The 22,551-nt window shown below is 37.9% G+C and overlaps 1 long non-coding RNA gene across 1 annotated transcript; it reads left to right on the top strand.

Annotated features, from left to right (window-relative positions):
• The first annotated feature begins 7,563 nt into the window (after positions 1 to 7,563).
• Positions 7,564 to 20,734, top strand: LOC128315613 (uncharacterized). The gene is made up of 3 exons (XR_008298555.1): positions 7,564 to 9,272; positions 10,775 to 10,931; positions 15,167 to 20,734. It is a non-coding gene; the product is annotated as an uncharacterized LOC128315613 (long non-coding RNA).
• The last annotated feature ends 1,817 nt before the right edge of the window (positions 20,735 to 22,551 follow it).

The raw sequence follows: 22,551 nt of genomic DNA, 5'->3' as shown, positions 1-22,551 counted from the left end.
TCTGGATAAAGCTAAATAGTTAGCACAGATGGTGTCCACAATCTCCAGGTAAAGTTGGGATGAATTGTGTACGACAATTGGTATTTCAAGTCCTCTGACTTGAGGACTGGTTATTGTTAATGGTTTACTGGTTACTGGTTTACTTGTAATGGGATGTATCTGCTTGGAAGGGTGAGATTTATTTTTGTCTCTGCAGTCCCTTAGCCAATTGCCTGTAATGCACATCCCATTCTGGCTTAATGCTCATTCAATAAGAAAATTGTTGCTCTCCTACCTTTGTGGAAGGATTTCCTGGATTAGGGGAAGATTTTGTTTTTCACTGTATTTTCCCCAATACATGATACTGTGGATGAAGGGTCAAGGTTGCAAATGGACATTTCAAAATTATCATCATAGAACAATTGAAATGACAAGAGTAAGAACATTTAACTGAGAAAGACGGCATGAAAAGAGGTGGAGACCAGGGTCTAAATTTAATACAGCATTGAAGCTTCAGGGCTGGAAGTAGAAGGGGAATGAGACGGCGGAATGGAAACCTTGTTCAGTGAAATGATAGTAGAACCAGTCTTCAGAATAACATTGAAGCTGAGGAAGAAAGGGGCGCGTTTTACAGAAGGAATGTTCTACTGTCCAAAGTCCCCCATGACATGTCTGTCTCCCTAGCCGCTCCTTTACTCTCGACATTCACCTCTCGTGGAAACTATACACTCAGAGTCTGCTTGTTTATTTTCATCTCAATGAGGATCCCTTGCCCAGAATCCCCTTATCCTCCTTGCTTAACCAAAATGAGCTTGCCTCAGTCCTTAAAGTTAAGCTTTTGCTTCTCATCCTCCTGGAAGCTCAAGCTAACCACCGCCCCCCCCCCTCCCCCCCCCCCCCCCCCCCCCCGACTAGCGCTCTCCCAGGTGCTCCTTTAATGGCCTGTATTTCCTTTACAATGTTTCACGTGCTTTTATAATGTCCTGTTTTTCTGTGGATACACTTATCAATGCCGCTTGCTCCTTGGAGGGGTGAGGGGGAGTAATGTTGGCTTATCTCTCTGTGCATTTTCAGTACTGATCACAGGGCCTATCATTTTAAAATGGTTGTTTATTCAATTAAACATGCAAAGGCAGGAGGGCTTCAGGAAAGACTTACTCTGCAGAATGATTTAGTCTAAATCAGTTTAATATGGATGCTATAGCTACATGTTACTAATCCAAAGTGAGAGATACTGCAAGTGTAAAACACACACTAAATTGCTGAGTCTAAAAACTTAAATATCCCATTGATGATTTTCTACTCATCACTTGTTGACCAATATGGCACAAAACGATATTTTGAATATACTGGATAACAGAAAATATAGTATTAAAATTCCCTTTTTTCCCTTTTTAAATGTGTTTCCTAGAAAACGCAAATTATATATGTGGCTCACAATATTTCAATCAAACACTCTAGTGTAAATAAAAATATTTCCAGCAATATGTCCAAATATGAAATCACTAAAATCAATATCCTTAAGTTTCAGAGAAATCTAAGATTTTCTGACATCTCCGATTTTATAGATAATGGCTCCTGGGTTAAAACTCAGGCCTTCATTAGATTTTTAGGATGATAGGCCTGGGAAAACAACTTGCTTCCTGGAAAAATTAGATAGAAACCATGTAGTAGAATAGCAAGCTAACCTTTTTCCCTTGTCAGAGATGAGTTCCCAGCATATTCATTGTGTGGGTCTTAGAATATCTTTGTCCCAACACCCCCACTGATAACCTCCTATGTGCAATAAGAATATTTAAACCACACTTAAGTTTATTCATTTACATTCACTTATTATTCATTCATTTAGGACACATTCACTGACTGTTTTCTATGTAACAGGCACTGTTACACATACATAGGATACCACACTGAAAAAACAAAAACAGAAACAAAGACAAAAAAAACAAGATGCCTACTTTGACACATCTTACAGTTTCAAAAGCAGAATATAGTGCACCTGAGTGGCTCAATCTATTAAGCGGCCGACTTCAGTTCAGGTCATGATCTCGCAGTTCGTGGGTCTGAGTCCTGCATCGGGCTCTGTGCTGACAGCTCAGAACCTGGAGTCTGCTTTGGGTTCTGTGTCTTCCTTTCTCTCTGCTCCTCCCCACCCCTTGTACTCACTCTTTCTCTCTCTCTCAAAAATAAATAAACATTTTTTAAAAATTTAATAAAATAAATAATAAGCATAATATAAACAAGAATCAAGTAAGTAAATGAATAAATAAGATCATTTCATGTTTCTTTGAGAATTTCTTTTGGCCACAATAACAGAATACACAAACAAAGGTGGTTTAAACTGTAAAGTCGCCAAGTATTTACAGAACAAAAAAATCTGGAGGGAAGCGGCATCAGGTATGGTCAGGCAACCATTGACCTCAGAGCTACAGGTTTGTTCCTCTTTCCACATCACAGTGCTCATTGCGATAGCTCTTACTTGTTATGGTTTTTACCTTCAAGTGTTTTAGAGGGATGTTACAGCTCCAAGCATCTCATCTGAGATCAAGTAAGCTCTTTTCTTGTACCTTTTCCCTTTAACAGGAAGTCAAATCTCTTTCCTAGGATTCCTCCACTGACTAATAAGGGGAAGGACTCAATTGGGTCACATGGACATGTCCAGCTGCACAGGAGTCTGGGAAAACAAGCATTTACTTTCCAGGCTCTGTGGGCCCAGCAAAACATAATAGCCACAGTTCTGTTTTTATTTTTCTTTTCATTGCATTCAGATGGGTCTAATAAACAAAATAAAACAGGGTAATGGGATAGAAACAACTTGCATGTGGGCGGAATTTTTGAAGCTAATCTGAAAGGGCATTTAGAAGAGACATAACCAATAAGAAGGAGATACCAAGTAAAGATTTGGGGAAAAGGGATCCTGTCATACTCGTGGAGAAAATGTCAGGCTAATAGCAAATTCAAAACTTCTTGTTGACAAAGGAAATACTGTATTATTTTATGACCAGCCTCTGCATCAGTCAGGGTTTTCCAAAGAAACCAAACATGTAGAGTATAAAATTATAAATGTATATATAAATATAAATGTATGTAAAAAATATATATATAAATGTATATACAAATATAAATGTATATAAAATAAAAATAAAATGTATATAAAAGTATAAATGTATATACATATATATTAAATTATTATTAAATTATAATTTAATTATCTTGTAATGCTCACTCATATTTTCTGGCAAGATACTATACTATCTCATTTTTCTAAAACAAGAACATTTCAAACTTTACCAGTATTTAAAAATGAATAATCTAAAGAATCACTTGTTTCAACACCACTCCAGCTAATATAGAAAGATGAGTACAGTGAATAATCCTGAATTAGATTAAATTGGTATAAGCCTAAAACAGAATAAAGTAACTGACACTTTATTTTCAAAGCATGTTGCTAATAAAAAGAGGTGAATCATAGGTACAAATATTGTCAGTCACGAGATGACAGTTTCCCATCATCATAATGACAACACTGAAAAGAATATTTGGTAAGCTGAATTATATATATATATATATATATATATATATATATATATATATATATATACACACACACACACACACACACACACCACACACATATATGTATATACATATATATGTAAATGAAATGGAAAAGAATAGAAGTGAAAAATTATCAGCTTTGCAAATTTCTGGCTAAAAAATATCTTCATCCTTTCCCTACTTCCTTTTCCCCTTTCCAGAACTGCTCACTCATTTCTATTTCTCTCCATCAAGAAATTCCAAGCATCTGCCTATAGCAATAGCATTCAGAAACCCATTCCTATTAAAGGTGGTAGAGAAGCCACAGACATTACATTTCTTAGATCACAGACAGTGAGTGCCCGATTTGCTGCCTGATGGCTGTAGGCTGGAAGGAGTGGTTGTATCAAAAAGACAAAAGCAGCTGTGATGAGAACAGGAAAATAGAATCAAATACAAAATTAACAGAAGTATCACAGCAGCGACAAATCGAAAGAAGGGCCATAGCAGACTCTAGTTTCAAATAATTTACTCATTGCTTCAGTTAGAGTTAAAATATTGTATGGGGCTCCTGGGTGGCTCAGTTCAGCGACGGAATTCAGCTCAGCTCATGATCGCACAGTTTGTGGGTTCTGTACTGACAGCTCAGAGCCCGGAGCCTGCTTCAGATTTGATATCTCTCTCTCTCTCTCTGCCACTCCCCTTCTTGCACTCTGCCTCTCTCTTTCTCTTTCAAAAAAAAAAAATAATAAACATTTTTTAAAAATGTTAAATAAAGTTAAAATATTGTCTAGATCTGAATAGTCAAAATAGTAACAAAGACTAGTAGCTATAATTAGAATTCAGATGCTTATCATCCAGTATTCAATTTTACTTTCAAAATTTCATATATAACATTTGTGTATAAATGTGAAAAATGTTTATAAGAATACATTTAAAATATTGAATCTATATGTCTGTGTATCTACATGTATTTTTGTCATAAAAATAACCCCGATGAGTTACAAGTCAGTGATGGACTTAATACGGGTTGCAGTTAAGAAGACCATAATCTAATTAGGATTTGAAGATAGGACCATGATGATGGACACCTAAACAAAAACTACAGTGTAATACACGCTCTAACTTAGTTCTTCAAAGTGCCACATCTGTACACATAAAGAAGCAGGTAAATATTTTATACAGCGTGTGTCATTTCCATTGGAGTTTTGAGGATGAAGTTATTAAATGTACTGTAGGTTGATTCACTCAGTACCCATTTCCACACCTTTCTCGTATGCCACTTTCTCCGAATCTCTTTTACGTTGGTGTGACAAGTAACACAACTACAACCAATGAGACGTAAGGGGAAGTCTGTTGGGGACTTACGGGAAATAAATTTGCTCTCGTGATTCAGGCCATGCCCTCTATTCCATTTTGGTTTCTTTATTCATCTTCTGGTCTGAACTGCAAAAAGGATGGCCAAGTTGCACCAACCATACTGTGCAACATTAGAAAAGTTAGAGAAATTTCCCTTGATATCTCAAGTCTCTAGACCACACCAGAATCTAACTATCTGACTTAACCTTGTTGCAGATGAAGAAATAAACCCCTATTTATTTAAACCCTTGTAGATGTTTTTATCTTGCAGCTGAACACTTCTAACTAATCTATAGGAGGAAATGAGATCACTTCTAAAGGATAAGTTGTGGATGTAAAAAAAATACGAAAAAAGCTGGAGTGGTGCCTCCGAATGCCACAGATGGATTGAAAGAAGTCAATGGCAATGGTTTTGTGAACAAGAGATGGTTTCTCACAGAATAAATGATCAAATCTATCAGTGCTGTGAAATGTGGGTAAACGCCAAAACAGACTGTTAAATTGGACCATGAGGGGGTATCATCATTTGGACAGAGTTGATTAAGTCATGTGTTGAGGCAAAGCAGATTGCCATAGACAAAGTAGCAAGTGGGAGATGTGAAAACGAGGATGAAATAATAAGGGTGCATCATTTAAAAGGGCAGAAAGAGGACAGTGGTTTCGAGAGAAAAGAAATGCTGAAACAGTTTTCTTTAGCTTTCAGCTATGCCAAACACCAGAAGAAAGGTTCAGTAGAGAGAATAGCAGTAGGGATGGGAAGTCAGGGAGGAATGGAAGATAAACCGTGACCATGGGTCGCACGGAGGGACCAGAAGCCCATCCCTGTGAAAGGAGCAGTATCCATGTCCTTTGGAGAGGACAAGATGAATGTAAATATGGGAGGGAAAGACACAGTGAGAAAACACTATTACCCATGCTTTATGTTCTTTGTTAAAAGATTTTTTTGGCTTCTTAGGGTAAGCTGCTAAAGCTGATAAAGGTGAGGTATAGGGCTTCAGGGATTGGTAATGGTTTGCAACACCCAACTGAAGGAATGGGATTGGATAAGGAATTCTGGAGGGCCCAGTAAAGGGTTGCCAGTGTGGACTGGCAACCAGTGAGGCTGTCAGCTGTTCATTCTTCAATGATGCCTAGACTCCAGACACCGACAGCTGCCTGTTCCTGCTCAAGTGTGGGCCTAGGGCAGATCACTGCTTCTGGCTTCTTCTCTTCTGCACCCAACTCACATCTGTAGAAAAGTTACAGTAGCATCAGTGGAATTTGGAAAAGGTGAAGGGATGATAGATCCTGAGTGTATTGGAGGGAGGGGGGGCATGGGAGAGTGGTGTGGTATGTGGGAGTAGAGATAAGCATTCCTTTCTGTTTGCTATCAAGGGACTTGCTTAGGGCAGATGGTATGGGTCTTCCAGGTCACTGGCCCTACCTCTTGCTGTTCTTAGGCTCCTCCTATGTTGTGAGTCGCTCAATTCAGCGACTTCAATACTTCAATAGTAACAGCGTCCCCAGGAACATATCCCACAGCGTAGCTTCATATTTTCTCTCTTAGGCATTTGTAAATGTTTACAAAATGTTCTGGATTCTAAATAAATAGTACATCAACCCCATCTGCTTTTAATATATGTGACATGCATATCTATGCATGTGTTATATATTTTTTTCTCATTTAGAATTTTTCTCTCATTGCAGAAAGAAGTCCAGAGTGAGATTAGCATTGAATAAGAGCATGTTAATGTTCAAAGGAAATTATCTGCATGTTTAATTATATTAAAATATGATTAGTATGTTTTTGAAGTGTTATCAAAACATAGAATTTAAAAATATATTTCAGGCTCAGAAGGACATTCAGAGTCTATGGCAAGTAAAGCAATTCTCTTTCTATTTAAATATGTTATCAGAATGCTTGGTCATCACAGCTTTCGAATCCCCTCATACGTTTCCCGGGGGCAGATGATTATTCTAGGGATACAGAGCATTTGCATTTTTTTGTTGTGGTTTTTCCCTTAGTGAATAACAGGGGACTTTTTTCAAAGACAAAGCAGCTTGTCTGAACACTATTCCTAAATCTGTGATTCCATCAGACATGGGTAAGGCAGGAATTTCCTTTCCTCAACTCAGTATTAGTGAGGCAGCTGTCAGACCTGCTGTACTTGTCTACATTCTCATGCTTAGGGCGTTCTCCTTACCTCATCCTTACACCCTCTTTAAAAAAATCATCTGAGAAAGCAAGAGTGTGACTAAAGCCATATTCAGTACCACTAGAGATTTTGCTAGAAGCCCAGGTAGAAATTATTACAAACAAAGTCCTTGACATGTCTGAGCAACGAACTGGTAGTTCAGAAATACTGACCTCAAATAATGCCTCATCTTGCCACATAAGGTCCTCGCATGTGTCAGGTTTTAGGTCACCTTGGAGGAGTGACTTTTCAAATGATTGAAAGATGTTAAAAGCAGGACAATTCAGGCACAGAGCAATAAAGAACTTTCCTTCTTATAACTAGGGCTTTCAAGCAGTGGAAGGAACATATCTTTACATGTCTTTGGAAGTAATAGCTGAAGAACCCTCAGCGAAGGACTTCTAAATTTCTTTCTTTTTTTTTTAAATGTTTATTTTTTGAGACAGCGCAAGCAGGGGCGGGGGCAGAGAGAGAAGGGGACAGAGGATCGATCAGAAGCAAGCTATGCGGTGACAGCAGAGAGCCCGGTGCTCACAAACCACAAGATCATGACCTGAGCTGAAGCTGGACGCTTAACTAACTGAGCCACCCAGGTGCCCCAGAACTTGTAAATTTCTATCCAGTTTCGAGTTAATAAGTAAATATGCTGTCCAACATTTTTCAAGTTTTATTCTCTGTGAGAAGTTAATGTGCCTTAAAAAAATGGCTTCCAGGTTAATTTATATTTGGGAAATACAGCAGGCCATGTTCCCTTTTTCAGACATATGGTACACATTAGGATATTTAATCTTTGAGTAGGCTTGTACTTTAACTAAGTGGTTTGCAAATGTTTCTCACCATAGAACTGGCTTTTTGATTTGTTTGTTTGTTTGTTTGTTTTCAAGGATTTAGGAGAAAGTTTTTGTTTTGTTTTGCCCTGTGTTTTGCAAAATTCTTGCCCTTAACTTGGTAACACCAGACTTATAATATAAAAGTTTTAGAATGATATATTGCCCTAATAATGTATATTTTCTAAGCAAGATGCTAAATTCCAATGGTCAGAAAACACAAGACCAGCTCTTAAAATGTGTGTGTGTGTATTTATCAAGTTACCCTGACTTAGTTCTAGAACGAGATTCCATATATTGTTTATCTTCTAACCTATGATACATAATTCAAAATCTCTTACTGTAAAGCCCATAACTTCCTGAAAGCTGGCATGTAGCTCAACTAAGCGCTTTGCTCAGAGGGAGGGTGATGTTGTTGCCTGCCCCAAATCATTGCACCTCGGAGAAGGGAGGGGTAGTTATTTCAAGGTAGCCCCACACCCTGTTATTGTAAATGCCACTCATGAGTGATGGTCATTAAGCAGAAATACTGGTGAAATTCATTTTAAGGATCTTCTGCAGACGTGTATTTCATGAATCATCTGCTTCCTTAAAAAATGACTCTCTAAAAACAGTATGGTATCCTGAATTGGGTCCTAGAATAGATCAAAGACATTAGTTAGGAAAAAAAAAAGGTAAACATCCAAATTAAAGTATATAGTTTAGTTAATAGCATTATAACAATTTTATTTTCTTAGTTTTTATAAATATACCATGGTTAGGTAAGATGTTAACATCAGGGGAAGATAAAGGGTATTCATGAATTCTAAGATCTTTGCAAATTTTCTGTTAATTAAAATTATTCCAAAATTAAAAAAAAATAAATCTAATATGAGGAAAGTAGTATTAAGTTGGCTTGTTTATTTTAGTGATCTTGGGAATCGTGTTTTTGCTTTTCAATGGATTAAATATGAGCAAACAGTATATAAAGAAATCTAAACACAAAACAAAACCAAAACCCCCGATGAACTGTAAGCTCTTAAACATTAAACGTTTTATTCTTGGCACCAGAATTCCTCTTATAAAAATCATTCTCATTTTCTCTCTTTTTTAACTTAAAAAAATTTTTAGTAATATGCCTTAATAAGCCTCATAAAACAGAGCCTAAGAACATGTAAGAACATGGCAAAGCAAGCAAGCAAGCAAGAAAGAAAGAAAGAAAGAAAGAAAGAAAGAAAAAGAGAAAAGAAAGAAAAAGCAAAAGAAAAAAGAAAAACAGTTAAGGAAGGCTGCATGACATTAAAAGAGTTTTGGTTTTTTACAGGAAGGGGAATAACAGAGATACTAAACAGAGAAGGGAAAGAGAGAAGAGATGGAAAGATTCAGTGACACCATTTGGGCAGCAGCACTACTCAGGGTGAGGCCATCAGTGGAAAATGCCCAGCAACAAATGGCCAGAAGCCTTTAAGGACCAAGAATGTCAACTATTTCACACACTTTGTATTGCTACTCCATAAATCTCTCCTTTATCTCAACTTTCAACACAGTAGTTTGTGTGTTTGGGTATTTGGATGTTTGTGTTTGAGGGGAATGGGTTGGGAGGTCTGGGTGGGAAGTAAGGAAAAAGACCCATTCTTTGTGCAGTTTTCATGGCGTGGAACAGAGCCAACAATTAAGTTAATTGTGAACAGTACAATTGAACATTTAGTGTTCACAAACTCAGACAAAAACTTTAAAACCAAGGATGACCATGGCTGGTCGAATTTTAAGGATAACCTTAGAAATACAAAAAACACTAACAAGGGGAAAAAATCAATCTTATCAAACATTTAAGGGACAAGAAAATTGCAAATAGCCATTTAGGCTTTTTCATGTTCACGGTAAAATATACTATGCTAAATTAATATGGCCTTGACTGCTAATCTCAGGAATCTTTTTTTTTTTTTAAACAATTGGGCTTGATGAATCAGAGTAAGGCATTTTGTACATATCATTCACAGAGGATACAAAATAGCCAATCAGATGTGACCAAAAAACACCATGTTTGGTTTCTACAGTGTTATTAGATATTTTGAACTGGTTTCCAAACTTGACAGATAGTAGTTTTTTACCATAAAAATATTAATCTCTGACTCCCTTTAAAAAAATCATATTAGGCAGCATTGAGCCCACAATTCCAAATGCTAAAATAGGTGGGGGTTGCACAGAGGATTCTGTCATAGGACCAAGTAGGTGCTTTCTGGTTCTTAACCATCTCTGCCATTCCCTGTGGCCTTGCACTGAGGCCCACTTCTGTCACTGTCCTGTGTAGCCCTGTGGCATTTAAACTGGCAACCACAGCTGTATTATAAAACTCCCCTGATGAAACAAACTTTAATGTTACTTATTTGCACACAGCACCCTTCTCAGGATACACTGCATCATATTGATTTGGTATAGTTATAAATTATAAAATAATTACTTTGTAGCATTAGCCAACGCCTGTCATGTCACACAATGACCACCTTTAAAAACAAAATTATTAAGTAATCTCTATGCCCAACATGTGGCTTGAACTCACAACCCTGAGATCAAGAGTCGCATGCTCTAGTGATGTTTGAGAAGCACTGCCCTAGATCTGATAGCTAGTGTATAAAATTCCCAGATCTAACATCACTTATCCACGTGCTTGCCTTCAGTGCCAGCACCTTGAAGAGAGGCTATGTAGTGAGGTAAAAAGAGGACTGGATCAGTTGATGTTGATCAGAAGGAGTTTTCCCCATTCCTGATGTTTCTTCCCACATGAAGATGTGACTCTTCTGGCTTCTCTTTTCTCCTTCACTCACTCTTTCCCCAGAGTGGAAGAATGTCATTGGTTAGCTTTGATAGAAAAGCTAGGAATGCTTAGTTTGTTTTCTGTCTTCTTTCTTTTGATAATAGCTGACCAAACCCAGCAGGCACTCTTTGCTGTCCTCAAGAAGCTCACCCTTCTCTCCTGGAGAAGATGTGCTCTGGTCCAACATTGTTTCTACCTCTGACTGGCTGCTTGAGCCTGCCTAATTCTGGCTTAAGTTATGAGGTCTATCCATTGATCTAGGTAAGCCATATTCCCCAACTACGCCATTATTGGTAGCAAAGGTGATTATCCATTGTCTTGCTTTATATTGTGTTCAGAATCTGGATGTGGAGAAGATGATGCTGTTATTTAGATGTCCTCAGTAATCACAAAAGTTATCAACAAACCTGAATCTTGGTTTAAGTGTTCAGTAGTCATTAAATCTTTTCATTGGCTGGAACTACATTTCCTCCTCTGTCAAGTGAGGTGTTTGGGTGAAATCAGTAGCTTCCAAACCTGAATTGGCCTTAGAAGTATCCATGTAGTTGAGAGGATAGTATCTCAAACAAAATATATAGCACTGGAGCTCACAAATGTGCATTGTGAAAAGGAGACTCAGGTGATGCAAATCTGGAGATGGGCTGTCTGGATCTCCTTGTATTTGTACTCAAAGTGTGGTCTATTTTCCAGCTGCATAGGCAGCTGGATACCTGGGAGCTTGCTAGAAATGCAGAATACTTGGTCCTGATCCAGAAGTACTGAGTCAGGATCTGCATTTTAACAAGATTGCTGGGGTTTTTTTGTATGCACATTAAAGATTGAGAAGTCCTGCCTTGAACTGTATTATCTCAATAGCCCTTCCCATGCTGGAGCTGCTATGATTCTATTTCTTTTTCATTGCTCTATCTCCGGTTCCTGGCATATGGTAAGGTGCTCAATAAATATTTATTGAACAAATTAATCCATTCTCTGTTGTGTTCAGTGGAATGTGACAACAGCTTAAACTTTTGGTCAGGATCCCATGCATTTATCCCTTAATAAACACAGCAAACAGAGGCACCAATCTATCTCTCTGGTCACTGATGGTTAGACTAACCATGGATCCAAAATCTTGCTCATTATACGCTCCCTACCCTTTTCTGAATTCCAGTAATAACTTGATGAGAAAAATCTTCTAGGAAGTTATGTGGTCCACCTTATAATTCTTTCCCTTCCCATTCTCTTGCCAAATTCAAAGAGCTCTCAGATTTATACTCCTTGACCTCACTTTGGTGTTTAACAGTATTTATTACTTTCTCCTTCTGGAAGTTTCCTTCACTTAGCTTTCATGATATAAGATTTCATAGTTTTCTTGTTTTTGATAGCTACTTCTTTAGCTTTTTAAAATAGTCTTCTCAATCTATTCTTTATATATTATATATTTACATATATACTATCCATCCTTTATAAAGATATCTTAGTTATCCCATCCAGAATGAAGTTCTGAGGTCGGTATCATTTATAAGTAAATTAGAAAAACATCATTTAAGCTTTATATATTTATTTTATATGTGTTAGAAAAGATCAAAATGAAAACATCTTAAATTCAACAACTGAATTTTACAGGTATGGTAAAATTTTACAGACATAGTAAATGGTTAATAAGTACATTTTTACATAATTGGAGCCAACCTTTTTATATAGGAGGACGAATTGGCGACTAGAGGTGATCCAGGGCAGAGAATTATCCTACTGGGGTCTTTAAAGAAATTCCAGATTCCTGAGACTTGCTCCTGCTGCTGATATTAATTTAGGAGGACTGAAAAGGGAACCTAGAATCTGTGCTTAAAAATAAAATGTTCCCCAGCCCCAGATAACAGTAAAGTGTAACTGTGGTTAGTATCTACTGAAATCTCCAGTTCTATAGATAAGATGTCCTTTTAGGACAGATTCAAAAAGCTAAGGACCATTATCAAGAGGCTCTTCCATTTCATCCTGTTAGCCAACCATTAAACAATCAAATATAGTATCTGATATTTTGCCAAAAAAGTAGGAGAAGTTAGATACATATATACAGCTGACAAAAAAAAAATTATAGTGGCACAGTCCAACTATTGCTTAATGCCACATGTATGGTCTGGCTTTTGCTCAGTGAATGAAATTTTGTTTATAAAGTGGTCTGGTCTAAAATAAGGGATTTAACCATATTTCTATCATTTTAAAAATAAATATTGTCCTGTGGTAGTATCTAAAAGGTAGTATTGTTAAAAATAAAATTTCTTTTCATGTAAAAAGGGAAAAGAAAAATACCTTAAAATAATCTATTCTTCATTTGGCTTATTAGGCATTATTCCTGAAATAATGTCAAACCATATCATTAATTCACAATGAGACTCAGATCATCCTAAAACGTTACTTCCATGAAGTAACTGGGACTTAATTCTGCCATCTAAACTTGTCCCTGGTGTCCAGTGAATTTATGGGGCTCAAGCCAGATGTTCTAATGAATTTCAACAGGTGTTCTCAAACTTCCTTTCACAAATTCATTATCTGATAAGATTTCTCTGCCATGTCAATTTGAATACAATAACAGATATTAACAGATTCTAGTAATAGATACTAACATATTCCTCTTGTCTAAAGAAAAGGCAATGTGTACAACTGCTTGGGGGGGGAGGGGGCAGGGTATGCAATGTTTTGTGACACTTGCTGAAGATCGGGTTGTACCTCTTTACTGAAAGACCAGTGGAACATCCTAGCATTCAATCAATACTTGTTGACTGTCTTCCTCGCTGTTTGTTCAACAGATCACTACTGAGCTTCATTATACAAAAACTGTGCCTCCCTGTGACTTTCTGTTCATGCCAACCTGTGTTTGCTCCACTTCTGCCCTTAATTCAATACTCTGTTCGTTAACCTTATGTCACGTCAATACAATACATCTGGGAGAAAAAAAAACCCTGAGCCTGTGTCCTACCTATGATGAGACTTTAACTCAGCTAACTATAGTATGATGGTAAAAAGGTAAAAGATTGACCCTTCTCCAGCCAATTAGCATTGCATCAAGCAGGGGTTCTCAGAAGTGTGCTCTTGAACCAGGGACACCAGCGTCACTTGGGCACTCGCTAGAAATGCACATCTTGACCTTAGATATATTGAATCAGAAATTCTGAGGGTGGGGCTCAGATCTCAGCAGTCTGTGGTTCAACAGGCCCTTCAGGTGATTCTGATGAACACTCAAATGTGGAAACTGACAGAGGAGCATTTATTAACTCATTTTTGGGTCGTTTCTTGATAAACATTTATTATTTCCTACTATGAGCCCGACATTGCCAGGGATACCAAGGTGCTGGAGGCAGAAAGAAAGTAAAACTAGACCCCTTGTTGTTCTGGGGCTCAAAACTACAACGTTGTTTCTAATACTGCTGCCTGGATCAGAGCTGTGACCATAAGAGCCTGAACACCTGATTTGTTTGTTTGGCTCAACACAAATTAACCACAGAACTATAGCATTGCACCAAAAGACATTCTTTTCCAAGAAGGAAGACAAAACACTGACTTCTCTGACTTATAGTGAAAGGAAGTAACCTCCAAGCACTTACATGTGGGATTGCACTGAACAGAGTTCCATCCATGAGAATATGGCAGTAAATATTTTTAAGAGGACCATCTTCTCTTGTGTGACGTCTAACATTTTATAACAGTTTTATTATATATATATTAATTTATGTGTATACATACTCACACAAATCTATTTTTAAGTAGTAGGCACCGTCAGGGTCAGAGGCAGGCTGCTTTGGGTCACATGTTTAGTTGATGACAGATCAGGATCTAGAACAGAGGTACTACAGTTTAGCAATTATTCCTTGAGGATTAGTACTTTACAAACATATGCCTGTCTGTCCTAACACCCGTCCATGGGCATCCACAGACAAAGAAATATGTCATGCTTCTGAAATCAAGATATTAATTGCCTAGGGAACTCAAACCAGTTTTATCAATTAAAGTTCTGAAGCAATACCTTACCTGATATTTTTTTTTCCAATCAAAGGTGTATTTTTTAAATTTTTATTAATGTTTATTTATTTTTGAGAGAGAGACACACACACACAGTGCAAACAAGGGAGGGACAGAAGGAGGGGGAGACACAGAATCTGAAGCAGGCTCCAGCCTCTGAGCTGTGAGCACAAAGCCCGACACAGGGCTTGAACTCATGAACCACAAGATCATGACCTGAACTGAAGTCGGATGCTTAACTGAATGAGTCACCCAGGCGCCCCCTCTCCCCCCCCAGCCCTGATCAAAAATTTAAAAACCACACTGCTATGTTGCCTTGATTAAGGGAGATTACTACGTGCCCTTGACTGAAATTAATTTTGGCTTAGAGCTTGAAAAAAAATAATGGCCAACATACATTCACACGTGTGAGTCTGTACATAAAAGCAGCTACTTAAAATGGGACTGGAAGAGGGGAGCTACTATTCTGCCTCTTCTTTTCAGTGCCTATGTCCTCTCAGCTTTCTAGATGCCCTGGAATGTTCTGGAAGTCTGGCCTCTCTGCTGTCACACACCCATCTGTGAATGATGTTCTCCTCTACAGTAGTATGACTGAAGGGGGCAGAAAAAGGGAAGGCCGTTGACTGAACGGTAATAGTTCAGGTCAGAATCAACCTTTACTTTCTGTCTGTAGACACGCGGTTGCAGAAAACAATTTGTATGATCAGCACAAATTATAGGTCTTTTTTTGACTCACCCCAAGCACCGAGAATGGGTAAATAGGCTTTACCTATGAAAAAATGTGAACTGACTTTTGGAACAAATTATGCTGTGGTTGTTTCCAGTGCTATTCACACAGCTTTCAAAACAAGTTACAGTAACTATTAAACATAGCCTTTTATGTTTTGCTTTAAGTGTTAAGCCTTTGAATATTTAAGTGGCTACATTGGCCCTAAGTAAATCCCAGTCTTCAGAAGTCTTCTTATAACTTTTCCACGTTTTGTAAGTCTGCTTGGAACATTTACAGTGGTTTCCATTGACTTAGCTCTCAATTCATAATGAATGCATGTCTGTGGGAGGTTCTGTTTGTGTGGCAGTGTAGGGCCTGCTGACTCAGGAATAACAGCCCTATATTTAGTGGGCACAAGACAGGCATAAACTCCCTACCAGCAGTCTCACCCCTCTTAACAACACTACAGTAGCTGAAACCTTGGTTTATACATTTTGCTGATAAGCCAATCAAAATTCTTCCAACTAACTGGTAAAACATATAGTATGTGACTATGCTTTCTGAAGCCAACTCTGTGCAGTGCAAATTCTCTGTACTTAACAATTGTTATAATACCCATCCCGGATGTTGAGAGGTATAGCTGAAAGACCAAAAATCTAGGAAATAATAAGAGCAAGTGACAGTTTTTCCATAATTCATTTTATAGTGTAAGCCGCATGTCTCAGGCACTTACTATAAACAAATAACTGGGAGATTCAAGAATGAACAAAGGCTTATCCTTCACTATGCTTCTAAGCTGGTGCTATACTGTCCAATATAACTACTAGTCACCTTTGACTATTCAAATTTAAGTGTAAATTAATTGAAATTAAATAAAAGTTAATTCCTCCACCATAGTAGATGCATTTAAGAGTTCAGTAGTGATATGTGGCTGAGGGCTACCATATTAGACAGCACAAATAGAGAACATTTCCATCCTAACAAAGTTCTGTTAGCACTGATCAGTTGGAACTCTGTGTAATTAACTACTTGAATACAACTGGCAAGCTAAGACGATGGTTTTTTTGTGTGTGTTTTGTTTTGCAATAGTTGAGGAGAGATACTTTTTGCTGTATTAAAATTTTACCGTATTTGTTAATTAAGCCTTCAAAGTCAACACTGTGGTAAAGAATAACATGATTAAGTGTTCTCCATTCAAAAGAAGCTGTACATACCTACTAGAATTCAGGGTAGGCAGTACTTGTATTGCATTACAAATCTTCTTATTAAAATTATGGTGAAGCACAAAAGTAATCCCTGGTATACATTGCAACGTGTGTGTGTGTGTGTGTGTGTTTGTGTGTGCGAGTGCGCAATCTTCTTTGTAAAAGTTGATAAAAATAAAAAGTTCATCTCAAATTATTCTAAGCTAAGAACATTGCTCTAAACTGGTCTCATACAGCCGTACAGGGATAAAAAACAGCCATGAGCTAACAACTGCAACAATTCCTTACTTGGGAAACCAAAGGGCATAAAATCAAACTCAAATGTGTCATCTCTGCTGTCTCAGTTCCTAGTACTATACTTTCTGGAACTTTCTTCTCTAAACTTGACTTTCTCTTGTTCTTTGTTGCATGATGGCCAGTTCATTTGCTCAGAAGTTGATTTTTCAGGCATTATTTTGAAACTTGGATTTTATTTATATCTTTATTTTCCCCGATCAGCATATGAAATGGAAAAACGAATGTGCTACAGAGAGCAGATAGCTCTATTATAATGAGAGGTCATTTAGTCTTGATGGTTATTTTTTGCTACTAATAAACTTGATGTCGCAGTTCCATGAAATGAGAATGAAAAGGTTACAGCCCGAGAATGTTAGTGGAATTAGAGGTGCCATGTTCATCTTTATTTAGTTTTTTTTAACAGGCTACCAAGTAGATGCTTGGAAGAGAAGTCTCAATTCTGCATTCAAATGTGTACATATAAGTGAAATAAGTTTGCCTAAACACGCTTGTGATTTCAGCTTATGTTTGGGCATGCCTGGAAGCATGGAAGGTGCTCTAACACTGTTTCTTCCTGGTCAGGTTGCCAATTCACCTCAACACCTCTGCACCAGGTAGGTAGGGTTACTGATAAACTAGGTCAGCATTGGTGGTGCTCAGCAAACAGAGCAATGTAGGCTTGAACATGCAGGAGTCAGGTCAGAGCAGGGGGTTACTGGAGGGCAGTTCACTAGCCAAGCAGGCTGCTCTTCCGGTTTGTTTGGCCAGCACAGTGGGTTTTTGTTGCTGCCATTTTGTTTGTAGAAATCTGTTTTCAATTCATACGAGTACCTTTAGCAGGGAGTCAACTCTTCAGTTAGATACACACCCCTATCTTGCCAACATTTTTACCCCAGCCACTTCATGCCATTGCACAGCCTACCTCACCCCTGGGGCATTTGAGTTTTCAATACTTGAAGTCTGACAGAGAGAGTTATAAGGGGGAAAAAAAAGTATTTGTTTGAAAAGAACAATTATTTAAGCGCACATCCTAAACAATTGTGGTAAAAAATTTTAAGAACTGAAAACATCCCATATAAATGTATTTATATAATCATCACAACATATTAAACATCAAAAGTTTTAGTAAATTTAAAACCGACCAAATTCATGTGAACTAGATTTAAGCCAGAAATCCTTCAGAGAGCGAGCCACATCTCTGCATGGGGATGATTAAGTGTCTTCATTTACTGCTTCCATCACTTACTGTCATTCCTTGTCTATCGTCCTTTGAAAGGATGCCTTGGGAGACATTAGACTCTTCCCCATGACTCAGCATCAAATAGTGATCATTTCTAGTAAGGCTTTGCTCTCCCCTTTACATATTGTTGTCATTTCCCCTCTCTGAGCCCTTCCCTGGGTTCTTTTCTTGGAGGCATATGGCTCGCATTCCTTCATACTTCCCCTTCTCTGGCTGGCTGCTCTCACTGCTTCTTCAGTCAAGCGGCTTTCTCTTCTCATCCTGCTCACACTTCTGTCTTCACGTACCTTTTCTGCTGTGTCTGTCACTTCCTGTCCCTGAGTTCACTCTCCGCAGCTACCCTCTAGCTGTGTGGACTGGCGCTAAGGCCCTCATCTTCACTCTCTACACCACGGAAAGGCTCTTTATCCATCTCTCTAGCTGGACAGCCTGTTCCCTCCTCTTTCAGCCTCTAGGAATACAAAACAAGCTGATGTTTTCAGTCCTAGAAGCGGTCCTGTGACTGGGAAGAACAGAAGAGCAAATACAATGCATAGGGGTAATGGAGTGAATAGCAACATATAGCCTCTGTGTACAAGGAGCCTCGTGTATCACAGTCCAGTTGAAAATTCGGAAAATTTCCAGTTCCATGTATTTCATAAACTTAGTTGCCATTTTACAGGAAAAAGTAATGTGACTAAGTGGAGGACAAAATATCTCTTGATTCTTGTACGTAAACAGTCTGCATTTCCTGGTTCCTTGGTTCTACAGTGCTCATAGTTTGTAATAGATAATGCACTATTCCTAAATTGTTAAGAAGAGATGCTTGCTCAAGATTATAATCATTTCATTAGCTGAAATATTTTTAAGCCTTGACTGTTCCTTTTATTTATTAATTTCTTTCGCATTGAGATCACATTGGTTCATCCGGTACAGTCATAGTTTCCACATTTTTTTTTCACTAGACTACAGCACAAAACTACATTAGCGTTAAAAGAATTTCAGATTGTGTTTATAATTCTGAGAATAAATAAAGAATACACATTGGCTAGTATCTACGACCCTCAGATGAATGACTTAGAACATGTTTATGTCTTCATCTAATTTTTATACTTTTGTTTATTTCTGGGTGGCTGTGTCTCAACCCAGAATCATCTGTAGCTTAACATAGTAACCAAGAGAGAAGTAAAGAAATTGCTCTGCAAATCCCAGGCAACATCATTTATCCTGAATAACCCCCCACCACCACCAAAGCACACCCCATTGTGTGTAACCTTATATTTATAACCTTCCCACAATTGTTCCCTTGGGTTAGCTCAGTGGCTCAATGTAGGAGGGTGTGCAGAGAACCTGCCACACCCTCCACACATGCCACACATGGCTGCAGTGTCAACATTCTAACACCAGATGGCACTCTTAGTAATTTATAGCTGGTCAGTCTTGGCCACATAAGGTCCCTAGAAGAAACTCCAAAACAGGAATATCTGACTGGCTCAGTTGGTAGAGTGTGTGACCCTGGATCTCAGAGTCATGAGTTTGAGCCCCATGTTGGGGGTAGAGCCTATTTATGGTAAAAGAGAATTAAAAGAAAAAAGAAATCCTGAAACATCCTGTTATCCTACTATTCCTTTAAAAAACAAATCACAAAACATATACATTTATAATTGCTTTATGGTATTAAATATCCGTCAAAAACTACCTATTCATTTGGAATAGAACACCATGTTCTACAACCACCATATTTATCAGTTTCTCCTTAGGTACTGTTTTAACCAATGATGTTGTCCCCATGAATTCTTTTGTAACTTACATTATCCACTCACATCTCCCACATTTCCCTTTGGATGTCTGTATCTCTCTGTATCCCTCTGTTATGCTTTCCAGCATTATACCATATTACATAGTAGGAACACTGCTAGAAATGCTTTTAAGTTGACAGAATTGAGCTATCTTCTCACATTCCTTGAGGTAATGCATTTCCTCTAAACTCTTTCTTTCTTACAACTCTGCTGTCTCCCTCTACCTTCAGTCCACAGCTAATATTTAATTAAACTGAGCCCAACTGATTATAAAACAATCATTCCTTTCCTCTTTCTACACTTGAATGGTCCAATCAGCAGAATGTTTTCAGGGAGATTCCCAACTGACTAGGACAAGCCTGGGCCGTTTAATGGCCTTATTGAGAGCACAATGAGATAATTGTTTAATAAGCCTACCACTGGGCAATCAAAAGCTGTCAATCAACTTGGCTTTCATAGACAATATTGAAATCTACTTTCTTAAACTCTCTAAATATTAACCAATATAAATGACCTACTCTAAAATAATGTCATCTCCAAGAGGCCAAGCTGTGAGAGTAACACCAGACTTTCCCAGGCCTTACACATCCAGGAAACATATGATAATGAACACAGAGCAGTAGAGGGGAATGGCTATTTACATTCATACCATTACTATATACTCAAAGATTAATTGCTCTGATGGTGGTTCATAGCACTTGAATACAAAGGTCAAGTTGTAGCAAACAAACATGGACATTGGTAGCTGAAGACACACATTGACTTGTGCCTTTGCATGAAGACTGACTTGTTCTTTACACACAGGTTGAAAGGAGAAGAAAGATGCACAGACATAAACAATAAACTAATGAAGAAAAGTCAGTTTTAAGAGGTTGTAAGATTGCCTCTTTCTTTCATCCCCTCTCTGTTTCAGGGTTGTCAGAAGAAGAATAACCTCAAATATTCAATTTATTGGATAGGGTGTTCTTAGATCTCAGGGGATGTCACTGTTTGTTTTGGCTGACACTCAGTAGCTAATTGGTCTTATACAATTTGGTAAGGGCATAAACAGAGACCTTCTTTCCTTGACATTTCCTCTGAGGCTCCATAGGACCCAAACTTTCTGAAAATTTTTGAAAAAATTGACACCAGTTTTAGATTCTAAGATCTGAGTGCTGAATTTCTTCTTTTTTTCCTATTTGCATTGATCTGTGCTTAAAAATTGTATCTGGGGCACCTGGGTGGCTCAGTTGGTTGAGTGTCTGACTTTGGCTCAGGCCATGATCTCGTGGTGTATGGGTATGAGCCCCGCGTCAGGCTCTGTGCTGACAGCTCAGAGCCTGGAGACTGCTTTGGATTCTGTCTCCCTCGCTCTCTGCCCCTCCCCCACTCACTCTATCACTCTCTGTCTCTCAAAAATAAACAAAAAAATTTAATTGTATCTGACTTATGTTTTTGAATGCGATAATAATAATAATGGCTGACAATTATTGGTGGCTTCCTTATGCTAAACATTTATCCTCAGTATTTTAAGTAAGTTATCTCATTGAATCTTTACAAAAACCTTGACTTGATGATCTCTGTTTTACAGTTGACAAAACTGAGACTGACATAGTTAAGTGAATAATAGATTAAACATAGTATGTCTCAACATTTTCTAATAAGTTAGATGAAATACCTTCAGGATGGAGAGTTTAAGCTCTGATGGATTTACAAAGACAAAGAAGAACACAAGCCTAATTTGGGAGAGAAAATACAGAAGGCTGATTCTCTGAAAAGATAACTTTCACAGAAACAGACACTCTGAACCCACAGCATACAGAAGGCCATTTTAATTTTCTGAAATGTAGAGAAGTAACTTTCTTTTGTTTCATTTTGATAACCATGGATCTAAGCTAAAAATTAAAATACATTTCATCATGGCCAAATAGTCACACAAATGCATGCATATTCATGAAAATATTCTCATTACGGAATACACATTCTTACTACATGTGATAAAGTCTGATATTTCTTGTTTATTCTGTTTTTTTTTCCAGTGCTGCTAGAGGCCTTTAAATTGATTTCACAAACTATCAATTGGTTATAACCTGCATTTGAGAAACAAGCTGGTTTTGCACCAAAAGGTAAATAACATCAAGATCCAAATAGCTATAACGAGTTACATTACACTTCACTACACTCTGATATCCTCTCCTACATGTGATTTATTTGTGATAGAAATGAAGAAAATTCTCTATCATGTTTGTTGACTACACTTCTGAACTGGTTGTGAATTTCCCTGTGGAAATATTGGAATGTCATCATGCGTTTCTTTTGGTAATGAGCAGCATTGCACTACAAAGTCTGGCTGCTGACAACTGAATGATAGATTCAAGAGACAGACAGAATTCAAACATTAGAATAGCAAGAGAAAGAGGAGAATAGAAAATAAAAAAAAAAGTGGAGGTGTAGGTTGAGGAAAACAGCATCAAGAGTTACACATGAGTTTCAAACTTGGACCCACAGAGGCTTTGATGGTATAGACGAATGAGAAGAAAGGAGAAGGCAGCACTAGCCCAGGAGGGACAGTGGGTGACAGGAGGGACAGTGGGAGGGACAGGTGAACAATAGATTACTCAGAGGTATGGTTAATTTGGGATTGATTCTGATGAGTATCCAGAAATGGAATCCAAGGGATCACTGCTGACAGACCCCA

The sequence above is a fragment of the Acinonyx jubatus genome, chromosome B2 (genome assembly GCF_027475565.1).
Source record: "Acinonyx jubatus isolate Ajub_Pintada_27869175 chromosome B2, VMU_Ajub_asm_v1.0, whole genome shotgun sequence".
Taxonomy (NCBI): domain Eukaryota; kingdom Metazoa; phylum Chordata; class Mammalia; order Carnivora; family Felidae; genus Acinonyx; species Acinonyx jubatus.
The sequence above is the reverse complement of the archived record's forward strand: the minus strand, read 5'-3'. Positions and strand labels throughout refer to the sequence as shown.